Source organism: Ostrea edulis, chromosome 1 (genome assembly GCF_947568905.1).
Source record: "Ostrea edulis chromosome 1, xbOstEdul1.1, whole genome shotgun sequence".
Classification (NCBI taxonomy): domain Eukaryota; kingdom Metazoa; phylum Mollusca; class Bivalvia; order Ostreida; family Ostreidae; genus Ostrea; species Ostrea edulis.
The window spans coordinates 107982581-107995957 of record NC_079164.1 but is presented as its reverse complement, the minus strand read 5'-3'; positions in this window follow the sequence as shown (position 1 = coordinate 107995957).

Genomic DNA, 13377 nt, shown 5'->3' with positions numbered 1-13377 from the left:
GTTATCTACAATTCCTTTTCCAACCGCGAAGCTTTCTACAGAAATGGTTGGTGAGGACTGAAAAACACGTATTGATTGTAGGATGATGTCATATTTAGCAATTACTCTAATACGGGATATCGGTACGAGAAAATTTTGTGACTCTTCAGAAAATAAGTTACGAAAAGTATGCGTCACTTGGCAACTCTTGTATACAAATTAGAGATGGTTAAAGACGATTCATTTTTAATAAAGAAAAATGTTTGCTTGGTTTGAAGATTATTTTTCAGAATGTTCCAAGCGAATGCCTTGAGCTATTGGATCAAATTTCTGATGTTTGGTAACGTAGAAAAAAAATATTGTATCGTTTATTTCCTTTACCGTATGTGGATACTTACTCAGAGTGATTTAAACAACCGACCATTTTGAAATGTGTCATAATTACAATTTATGCATCAATCTCCATGTAGTATGTACATGTAGTCCCCCTTCTCATGGCATTATGTTATTATCACATACATAGTTTATTATTTACATGCAAAGATCGATGAATAAGCTGGTCACTTAAGTTATAATGGTAGTGAATTAGAGTGGAAATACAAGGTTGATCCGATGAATTGAACTTACCCATGTACTAAAGGATGAACGCCCCTTTACGATTTTGGGTTTGTGCAGAACTGTTTTTCTTGCTAACTAAGAGTTTTCATATAAATATGGCGGCAACTTTTTTCTCCGTCTGCTCTCCACCCCACAACTTTCAAAAACGACGCTAAGTGCCTGAACTTACTTTATCTGATAGTCACATGTGCTTGTTTAATGAAAAGTTGCCCAAGTTAACGCAGAAACGTGATCTCGTTGGACATACTAAATATCAAAACTGCGACAGAATCGGAGACAAAATAATGGTTCCGATATTTCGCATTGGAATACCATTTCATTTCTCTGTATTATACTTGTCAAAGTTTCAATGTTTTAATGTAGAAAGGAGGATATTCCTATTATTTTTTAGGTTAAAAGTCAGGGATATAACAACCCAACACATTCCTAGAATTAAATTTTTTTCTAATAATCACATACATACATAAATACATGCATCCATACACATACTTCTCTCACACACTGATTCATTCATTCTTTGATAGTATTATTAAATCTGTATTTACTAGCTTTAAAAAGTATTTGGTCAGTCAAAAATAATCTTCCACCTGGTCCACATCTTATCAAAGCTGTATATGTTAAGCTTTTGCATTGAATTGCAGTATATCTTTTAACCGTAGGTGAAATAGTAATCCATTAAACACGTAAATATGTATACTAATACGGCTTACATTAAACACGTAAATATGTATACTATAAGATTAACAACTTGTCATTAAAAGACAATGGGATTTCATCTAAGAAGATATTAGACACATTAAAACCGACTCTTTTTGAAGCCTAGAATATAAGTTAATATTTGAAAAGTAATCCACCTACGTGTTCTTAAAGCTGACATGAATTAATAAATACGTACACCTTTCTCATCTTATCCGCCATATTTCTCTCAGGTAGCCTAATTTACTCTACCCGTAAATACCCCAAATGTGATTGTCACACCCGAGTGATTTTTCTAGGTGGACTCGACCAGTGCACATCTCCGATAGTAATACATAGGGAATGAGAAACAAATAAAATCACATTTTAAAACATTATGCTTTGCTCAAAATTACAAAATATTGATTGTATACTAATGCAACATTCTGGAAGTTTAGATAAGTTAGACAAAAATGCAAAAAAAAAAGCTTTCTTGCATACTTGCAAGTGCATGCAAGAATTTGCATTTTCTTATAAGACAAATGCGGATAAATCATTTGCCAATTACATACTGATAGAATGGAATAGTCAAAGAGCATAGAATATATGATTTATATCAATTCTTGCAAAATAAAGGTGCATGCCATATGCATAATATGCAATACACAAGGTATATTCGCCAAAAAAATAAAAATAAATAAACGTATCAAATACGGGCGTCTATTCAACAAATATCGGAGATGTGCACGTACCGAAAATATTAGATTCTCTTTATTCTGATAAATCCACGAAACAAAATTATAAACTCCATTTGTATCTCGTTAGAACTTTACAACACGTTGTCATTCCATTATACAGACTGCGACACACTTCACCCGTGCCAAACAAGGTGTCTTCAATCAGGGGAGATGTCAGAGTCGAAAATTTTTCGTGTATTGAATGCTTGTCTGGTCGAGGTTTTGCAGTTTATAGAAATCGGGAATCTAATATCTGCTTGGATATATTGCGTGCACAATTCAAAATTTTTCGATAATCATAACCAAACTTGGATATACAAATAAGAGAATAATAATCGAAAATATACATCTTGTTGAAAATGCGTGTATTACATTTGCAATCCATAATAAACAGTTGATTACACAAAGACACATATAAAAGGAAATTTATAAACAAAAATACAGTTTTGTTGTCTCTTTTGGAACCACATAATTATTTACGGTCTCTGTATGTCCATATTCATTGAGAGAGAGAGAGAGAGAGAGAGAGAGAGAGAGAGAGAGAGAGAGAGAGAGAGAGCGTCCTACTTTGATGTACAATATATCATTTCACAGAAGAAAGAAAATTGATCAATTATATAAATGTAAGCTTACAAGCATTAACAATTTCCAGCTATTTAAAAATTTGTGATTGATAATATATTGGAAACTTACAGGAGTTGATGTTTATAATTGAATTCATTACAAATTTTAAAAAAAAATATTAGTTTGAACTGTGTATGTAGAAAATACTGAATTTGTATGTTAGAATAACGGGAAAAGGGTAAATTGTAAAAAAAAAAAAAAAAAAAAAGAAGTGGGGAAAGCAGACCAGCCTTCCTGCCCACCCCAACCCCCTGTTTACATGCCTGAAACAAGATATCAATTCGTGTTGAAAGAAATGTGCATATCTACATTTCATTAAATTCCAAAGGAGCTCGAATTTATGTGTTCCCCTATTTTGTATGCAAGATTCGTTACCAAATTTAGAATCATGCTTTCAGTCAAAGCAGAAATGAATTCATTTTGAAGTACATCTAGTTTGAATGCAAATGTTGGGTTCCTTCTTTTAATTTCATCAGACTCATTAGAAACCCCTCACCCAAACTATGCAGCTTTGTTTTTATTGATATATAAATCGGTATAAATGAATCCGGATATAAATTATATAATGTTTTTTCGTGATCATATAGATATTAATACTAATAATGAAAAAAGAAAACGTTTATTCTCTTGCCTTCTGCATATCCTACTAATGCATTACAGTATATTGACATTGTATCATATCAAATAAAACCTCAACACGAATTTTACTGATTTATGCATACTAACATCTTATCGAATACATTTGGATATGAAATTTCGACGTACAGCGGTATGTCTATTTTCAGAATATATCCATTGCGCCAGATCTACGAAATGAAAATAATCATTATGGCATGTTACAGAAACGTTAAAACACACATGCTATAGTCCTGCAATGCATGCATGCGATTTTTCTGAATACATGTATTTATGTATTCATGAATGAAGTTCCTACGCTTGAAAATATTTTCAATTCTACACCATACAATTAGTATACATGCATGTGTTGCAAAGCAAAATATACATGTAATAACCAGACATGTATCGTCATTTTTCATGGGGGGGGGGGGGGGGGGGGGGTACAACTTGGGAAAAAATGGAAAATTGGATTCTTCAAACGTTCTTGCCATTCAAAATAATAATTAAAAAAGATGAACGAAAACAGCAATATAATAAAATAAAACACCCAAACAAACGAAGATGTTTTGTCCGATGTGCAAAGTCCTAATGTGGGGGTGAAGGGCTAAAGAGTCTTTTACTTTGACTACCTCAATAATTTCCCCCTACACTTCATTTTCTTCAATCGTTTGGGGTGGGATGGGGTGGTTAGAGTCCTCTACTATGAGTGCCTCATAATATCTTCATTTTCTTAATTGGTGGTGGTGTGTGTCTTCTACTATTATATCAGAACTTTCAAGCTGGGGTAAGTAGGGGAGGGGTTGTCACTCAATATATCTTTCATTTGCATTACAAAATAACAAAAATGGATATTGTTATTAAAGGTGGGGGACAGACACTCTTGTCCTCTCCCCTTGATGTTTGATACATTGTAACGATCCATAATATGATAAACTCGATTATTACATTTTGCATTAATACAATTTGCGTCGAGTTCGACGCAGAATGTAATGACGCAAAATGGCATAGACACATGTATATAAGATCTACTGAACTCTGAATTAGCATAAAATGAAGTAATTGAAAATAACATTATTTAAAAATACGTTTACTTTTTAATTATTGTGTGCTTTAAATGAATCAAATAAATCTGTATTATCAATTAATGAGAGCAATATTGAGTTACTAGTACTGTTCTATTTTTATTGAATTAACGATATCATTTGTCTTAATAAGAGCACGATTATTACAAGATCATCGGCTCTCTCTCTCTCTCTCTCTCTCTCTCTGTCATCCCATACACTCGTACAGTGTTGTATATGCACATTTATGTACCTAAATGATTTCCTGATTTATAAATCTGCAATACTCTGACCAGTAAATCATATGGTATAAGGAATCATGCACAATACAAGGTAAATATTATACTCTGATACTTCCCCTGATTGAATATAGCTGATCGGCACAGGTTAAGTGTGTCGCGGTCAGTACAATGGACAATGTTGTTTACTGTTGGAATGCAAATGGAGTTTATCGTTTTGTTTCATGGATTATGCAAATAAAGGGAGTTTTACTACTACTTAGAGTATTTTCGACAAGTGTACACGTACATCTGCGGTCCTTTACAGATATTACGAGTAGGCCCAGGTAAATAGTCGTCCGCATTCGATGCTTTTTCATGGCAAGCATACATGCCATGTTTATAAGTACAGTACTATTTATGTATTTGCCTTTTACTCGAAGTAATTGGTAATGGTATAGATTGTATACCCTTTGCTTATTCCATTTTATCAATAGATAATAGATGAAATATTTCTCCGCATTTTTGTATAGTTTTGACATATTTACTGCAAATGTACGCACGTTCACGTAAAGAAAAGGCATTCTATATACATTTATGCATATATATATATTTAGAATGATTTACTACTGTACGATATGTTTATTATAATTTTGAGCACTGCGTGGTGTTCGAAAACGTGATTTCATTTCTTCTTGATGTCCTATTAGTATCGGAGATGTACGTGTTACCTGTCGAAGCTACCCGCACAGGTAAATCGAAAACACTGATGTGAAGTGAAGCGTAGCAAAGTTCGTCTCCTTATATACCATGCGATGCAAGGTGAAGATAACGAACAGTGATCAATCTCATAACTCCTACAAGCAATACAAAATAGATAGTTGGGCAAACACGGACCCCTGGACACACCAGAGGTGGGATCTGGTGCCTAGGAGGAGTAAGCATTCCTGTATAACAATAGAAATTCCAACTAATATGGCGGATTAGCAGAGAAATATGGCGGACATATAGAATTATACTATATTTATTAATTCATGTCAGCTTTAATCTTATTTCAACTATAGTCCAACTGGATATGTCATTACTGGTGATGTTGATATAGTTGGAAATGAGGACCTCAAATCACTTATTCTAAAAGGTCCTAAATACAGAGAGCCTCAGTCTTTCAATTTGCGACAGAACTTCATCTTTATTATGAATTCTGTCGAAGATTATGCCAGACGATGGGCTAAATATGAAAAAGAACTTGATACATTGTCAGAATGGGTTAAAAGCATAAAAGGAATATTTAAATCCCGCATTAGACACATAAAAACAAAAGTACGTACCATCTATCCTTTTGCGTTTAGTAAACCAGAAGTAATAAAAGAATTAGATAGGTTACATGAGGAATATATTTTGGTTCCAGCTGACAAAGCTTGTAACAACGATGTATTTGTGAGGCTCATTATTACATCTGTATTTTAAACGAACTTGGCATTAATTCCACTTTTGGTAATCGTACTTATACTCCAACTGCCCTTTCAAAAGATGAAATTCTTCAAAACCATGCTTCAGTTTTAGACACATTTAATATCCCAGTCTATGGGTCGAATAAATATGAGTTACCGTACCTATACTGGATTCCTAAACTACATAAAAACTCTTACAAAGATATATTGCTAGATCCAGTAAGTGCTTTACCAAGCCCCTAACAGCTGTGAATGAGAAACTTCAAACTTACTGTGCGACTACATATGCCAGAATTGGTTTATTATAGACAAGCCTTGCAAAACTGCAAAAATGATAGCAATTTATGGTGTACATTGTACTTGTAAGCTGACCTTCTCCTGGGATAGAAATAAATACATGACAATAATACGTTTACCTATATACAAGTTTTATTTTTTGCACTTATTGTATTTTAAAACAACACCCCCTCCCCACTGTGGCTGTTGTTGGTCTTGGCAACTAGGCAACGAGGAAAATTTTAAAGTTTTACATTAAAATTTTACCATGAAAATTACACTTGTGTATTGACACCCAAATGGTACAGGCCAAAAACACATCATTGCCTAATGTTATATCATAAAATCAAGCAACAAATTTAGCAGATCTTCTCATTCCGGTTGACGACAATGAGACGATTTGCAATCACCCCCAAACATCAATCATTAAAATGTCAATTTTCAATTAAACAAAAACCATATGACTATGATTCCGGTGAGCGGCAATCAAAGTGTATCATATATATATGTGACCAAATTGTCACCAAATAATTCAATACATACAATATTGTCCAATCAAATCATTCAATGTCCATTCACAGAAACCAGACACGCATTCTTCCACATGACAGAAATGGTTACAATATTAACCATTGAAGCCACGCCACCAAGTGGGGGAAGCGGCTAGTTCCTGGAGCCAAGACCTTGCCACAAAATACCCTAGTATAACTTTGGATACACTTGCCATCCATTCGTTATAAATTGTTCTAACCCTGCACTAATATTGTTGAGAAAAATTTCATTTCCTATATTTGATATATGGACCCCATCTGCCTCAAAAAGATTTGTGTTTACATGCTTGATATCCAAATACTTGATATAACATCCCCTATTCCTTACTATATAAGCCGCCACTGAACTGTTGATTCTTTTTGCAGAATTATTCATTTTTTTAATGCTATCTGATGAATACCAGTTCTTTCTAGGCAATATTTGTGACCATACTAGCTTTGTATTGGGTAAAAGTTTCCAAATTTTGTCAATTGTACCTTTCATATATTGTATAAGCTGTTTGATTGGTGTGTACCCAATATTATTACCACCACAATGCATAATAATGTAATCAGCAGGGTCAGCAACTTTCACCAATGTTTTGATCTTGTTGTACATTTCATACCAGCCCATACCCCCTTTTCCTTGCCACCAAAATAGACGCATTTAATCTATACATTAGTCCCAAGTTAACTCCATCTGGTCTGATTCTAGCTGCTAAAAGTGCTCTTTTGACTATTGATGAGCCCACTACCCATACCTGTTGTTCTGAAAGTGTATATATAGAGACATGATAAGATTATATAATTATATGACTTAAAACCATTTTCATATATACTTAAATATATGACAGTCCTAAGGGTTACACCCACATTTATATTCTGATTACATCCTAACATAAATTTTGTATGCTTTAGATTTTCATCTTCCTGCTTTACAGATTTCTTCCACTGACATACCAAACATTGCTGCACTGGTTGCTGCCCCAATTCTAAATGAATGAGACTTGTATTTTTTACCTTCTAACCCTATTATCGACAAAACTTTATTTAAAACTGCCGTAAATTGGTATCTAGTTAGTGGTTGTCCACTAAAATGACAGAAAAACTTCCCCTGCACTGAAGGTCGTATTGCTAGATATTCTTGAATAATCTTAATTGGTTGTATTTGAGACCCAAATTGGCTATTCTGAATAATAATTGTTTCTCCTTCCCCTATTTGATCCACTTTGGAATGTTTTAGTTTTATTTGCATTTTATTGTCTTCTGTAAACATTGTTATGTCTTCATAATCAATTGCATGTCCCAGATCTTTTTGGTTTTTTACTGTCATTTCTCCAACTCTAAAGAAACCAAAAAATGCTAAAGTGTAGGCAGCTTGAAACAGTTTGCATTCATAGTAGTTTGTACACACCAAGTGCAAACTTTGTAGCATTTGATTTAATATATTTGATGTAATTGGCAGTCTGGCATAATTTTTCTTGACCTTTCTTCTGAATCCTTCTAAGAGTTTCTTAACCAGAAAGCTTTGAGTTTCATCCCTATCGTTTTGAATTTTTAGTTTGTAAGAAATAGATGAAATGTAAGTTCTAGCTGTTGCCACTGAGAGATGTTTTGCTGACATATAACCTATGAATAAAACTATTTGCTCTAACGTAGGGGGCCATATTTTGCTAAGGTTTAGGGAATCCTGGAAATCCTCAAAGCATCTCAGTTCCTGGTTGTATGTTTCTTGAGTATTTTGGGTTGTTGGTAGATGTAACAAGTTGTTTACTTCATTTCTAACATCAACTGCTGAAATTCTACTGGTATTTTTTCAGGTATCTTATTTGCTTGTGGAGCCAATTCCTGAAATGTTTTAAATTGTTTACGTGACAGTGCATCTGCGATACTATTTTGTGTACCTGCTATATGTTTTGCCTTGAATACTATGTTGTTTTTTAACAGTATAAGGACCAACTTTCTTATCAAAAAGATGATTCTTTTTTATTTTGATGTTTGTTTGTTAATAATTGACACCAGTGCATTGTTGTCAATATACACTGTGATCCTCCTGTTCTTAAAGTGCATTTCGCCCCATATGTAAATAGCTAATACAATGGGCACCAGCTCCAAAAATGACATTTCTTTAAAAATACCTAATTCCCATTTTGTTGGCCAAGGCCAGAAAACCCATCTACCTTCCCAGTATGCACCACATGCCAAATCTGGATTGCCTGTATTATCTGTAAACAATTCCATATTTTCATTACTCAGCCATTCACTTTCATGCAAAAGTCTAACACCATTGAACTGTTCTAAAAAAAAAAGTAACCAAGTTTTAACATCTTCCCTAAACTCATTTGTGATTTTGATATGATGATGAGCTTTTTTCACCTTACAAGTAGCATCATAAAACCTCCTGTTGAATGCTCTTGCATTTGGCACACCTTTGCTGAAAAAAATTAAGCTTCCTACTATGCTTTGTACTTCTTGTAACTGTAATGAGGGCCATATTTAGCATGGATTTCAACTGTTTTACCTTTTCTAAAGGAATTTTTACAACCATATCAACCGTATTTATTTCTAAACCTAAAAATATAATGCTTGTAGGTGGCTCTACTGTTTTTTCATTTGCTAACGGTACACCCACCAAACTGCACAAATTCTGAAACTCTTTCATTAAATGTGAACATTCTTGAGTACCTACTCTTCCAATAAATAAGAAATCATCCAGATAATGATAAATCGTGCCAATACTTGTCCGTTTCTGGAGTTGCCAGTGTAAAAATGTTGAAAACTTTTCAAACATCTTACATGACATTGCACAACCCATTGGTAAACATTTGTCAATGTAATATTTTTCTTGAAATTTGAAACCTAGCAAATCAAAATCACCAGGATGGATTATAATTAGTCTAAATGCAGATTTGATATCCATCTTAGCCAGCAATGTTCCTGTTCCCAATCTAGTTACTGTTTCTAAAACCTGATCTAAAGATGTATAAGCTACTGTGCATTCTTGGGGATCTATGTTGTGATTAACACCATTATTTTCTGGAAAAGATAGATGTGTAATTAATCGCCACATTCCCTCTTTTTTGGGTACAATGCCTATTGGCGATATTTTTAAATTTGATATTGGTTTATTTGAATATGGCTCCCCTATCCTTCCCTTTTCCACTTCATTATCTATTTTTTTCTTTTGCTCTCTCAGGGTGTTTTTGACTGATGTAAGATTATCTGATTCACTCTCTATTCTTGGCCCTTTGTACCCTAATCTGAATCCAAATTTAAATCCTTGCAAAAGTTCTAAAGCTATATTTTTTTTTAGGATCACTGCGTAACGATGATTCTAAATTGTTTATATCTATAGGGGTGGTCCCAAGCTTCCATACATTAGAAAGTTCCCCTTTGACCTCTGAATTGAGATCCCTCTCTACCTCTTGTGTTTTGGTACTGACCCCTTGAAAATCTGTAATTTCCCTGTCCACGAAAATTACTAAAACCTTCCCCTTGTGTGCTGATGTTTTTTGATTGACAAATGTTGCTAGGATGTTGACCCCCACACTTGATACATATATGTAAATATGCACAGGGTGATCTGAAGCATGAACCTTGGTAGTTGTAATTGTAGCATTTTTTACTCTGACTCCGGTAAGTTGGAGCAGCAGACAGAGTTTTAACAGCAGGTAAAACAAACATCAACCATAATTCTGAATCAACCTCACCCCATGGTTTTGTAGGGTTCTTTGCCATTTTTAATCTGAATTGTTGGTCATACTCTTTAAATCCAAGATTTCCTGACCTAGATGCTGCTAACCTAACATCATTAATGTATTTCAAAATTTCTAATGTTTTTGCCGGATGTGCTTCTAAATAAATACTGCAAAAATTATAAATGCATCCGTCCATTGTTCAATGTTGTTGATTTTTTTTTTTTTTTTTTAGAATTTTTCTCGAATGTTTGTAATTCCCCATTCACCATTACAATTGTTTGTTTTTGTGGCTCATTAGAATTAATCAACAGTTTTGCCAATTCTACATACTGACCACTGACTATTTTGTTTTTAATTTCTTGTGAAACATTAAGTCCAATGACATTATTGTAACTGTTGACCATATTTGGTATATCTATGCCCTGTGTGCCTCGAATAGTTTCCCTGGAATTCTCCATGCGGAATCCCGATGGTTCATCCCTGGATGATACATCTAATTCTCCCTCAAATCCATTATTTGTTGATGTCTCCGTTGTCGTCCGCTCTTGAAATTCAATTGTTCCTTCCAAATTTTTATTTGTTCGCCCCTTTCTCATAACTTCAGCTCCCTTCTTCTTTTTCTCTCTTGTTGATTTTTCTTTTGGCATGTTTTTTCTACAATTTAACTTATTTTCCGTTGCTTCTGAATCTTATAAAAAAAATTGTCTCAACTTTTATCTAACCGTTCTCCCGAAATTGCCTCGTCATAAAAGGAAATGCTATTGTATTTGCCAACTTATTTCCGGAAGGATTCCGGAATAGTGTTTCCGAAAAAATCCTCAGAAATAAAATATATTCAAGTCTGGCTAAAATAAATGGATTTATAGTTAATTCTATAAATCTTAGTAAATCAAATGTGGACTCTAAAAAATTCTAAAGAATCTATTACTTTTCAACACTTTACACGGCCATTCCTTCGATAAATTAAAGACGAGACTTTTTGACATTATAGACAGTTGCTTCTTCAACAAAATGGAAAACGGAAATATTCCAATCTAGTGATCAGTCATCCAAAAATTACTTTCTTTAACATTACTCTAATTCCATGCACAAGTACTATGAATTTGAAATAAAAAATATGCTAGAGTTCCTCATTCATAATATTTTCGTGGTCTTTGGTGATCAGATCTTCCAACAGTCTGTTGCAATTCCCATGGGCACAAATTGTGCTCCTTTGTTAGCTGACCTGGTGTTGTATTCCTATGAAGCAGAATTTATTCTAAAACTTTTACGTGAGTAGAAAAATCTCTTGCTGTGGCCTTCAATTCGACATTAGATATATCGATGACGTTTTGTCTATTAGCAATAAAGCGTCGTCCACTTCTGCTTCATACTTAGATACTTTATTGAAAGTAGACATTAACGGCAAATTGAAAACTCAACTGTATGAGAAACGGGATGATTTCAGCTTCTCTATCGACAACTTCCCACATTTATGTAGCAAGATTCAGTTATCACCTGCAGATGGTGTTTATATTTTTAAACTGATTCGATACGGAAGATCATGTTCTACGTATGGTCAATTTTTAAATCGAGGCAAGCTACTGACAAACAAGTTGATGGTACAGGGGTTTCAACAGTCTCGATTAAAGTACACATGTAAGCATTTCGCAAATTCTATTGTCGTTATAACAATCTAGTTTGCCAATACAGCGTATCATTTGGTCAACTGCTGTCTGACTTGTTGCATACCGATTGTTAGACCGTTCTTGGCACACTGATTTTGAGTACGGGTAACTCCGTTTGCCAGATCAAAATATAGGGCTCACGGCGGGTGTGACCGCTCGATGCTTAATCATCCTAGGCACCTGATCCCACCTCGGGTGTGTCTAGGGGTCCGTGTTTGTCCAACTCTCTATTTTGTATTGCTTGTAGGAGTGATGAGATTGATCACTGTTCGTTATCTTCACCTTTCATACGTGAATTTAATGACACCATGTTGCAAAAGGAAGCTATGCTTTGCAATAATCTTTTATGTACTGATTTTGCTGCGGATGGCTCCGTTTGCCTGGTCAGGGTGTAGGGCTCGCGGCGGGTGTGGCCGGTTGGTAGGGGTGGGGTACTCGCTCTTCCTGGACATTAGGTCCCGCCTCTGGTGTGTCCAGGAGTCCGTGTTTGCCCAACTCTCTATATTGTATGCTCATGGGAGTTATGAAATTGATCACTATCCATTGTCTTCACCTTTCATGTAAAGGTGATGGTAACAAATAGTGATCAATCTCATAATTCAAGGGTTGGGTAAACAAGCAGCAACCGACGAGAGCCCTTTATCTTGATCAGGTAAACGGAGTATTTAAATCAAAATCAGTGTGTTAAGAACTGCATAACATATGTTATGAAACACGTCAAACAGCATTTGACCCAACAATAGGTTCTATTGGCAAATTAGATCGTTATAACGACAACAGAATTGCAAAATGCTGAATTTAAACGAGACAGTTGAAACCCCTACAACATTAATTTGTTTACCAGTAGCCTGCTTCGATTTAAATGATGTATTTATGATATACTCTGTGAAGTTTACAAGGGACACATGCTCTAACCGAACGGCTGGTGTCCCTCGGAATATCCTTCAAAATATCAAAGATTTGTCATAATTACAGTCGTCAAACACTCACAGTAAAGATTGTCATATTTCACTAACTGGCATTTAGATCATTCTTAAACCCATGGTTTTATGTAGTATATGTGCTCCATCTCAAAATGTTCTTTCAAAACTGTAAACCCTGTCATATATAAATCACTATGAATGCATTTCCTACTAATTTCCCTCGACATAGTCTCACTCCAAAACAGTTGTGAAATTTTGACTTTTATTTTAATGTTGTCTACACAATTCAGTATAATCTTTGT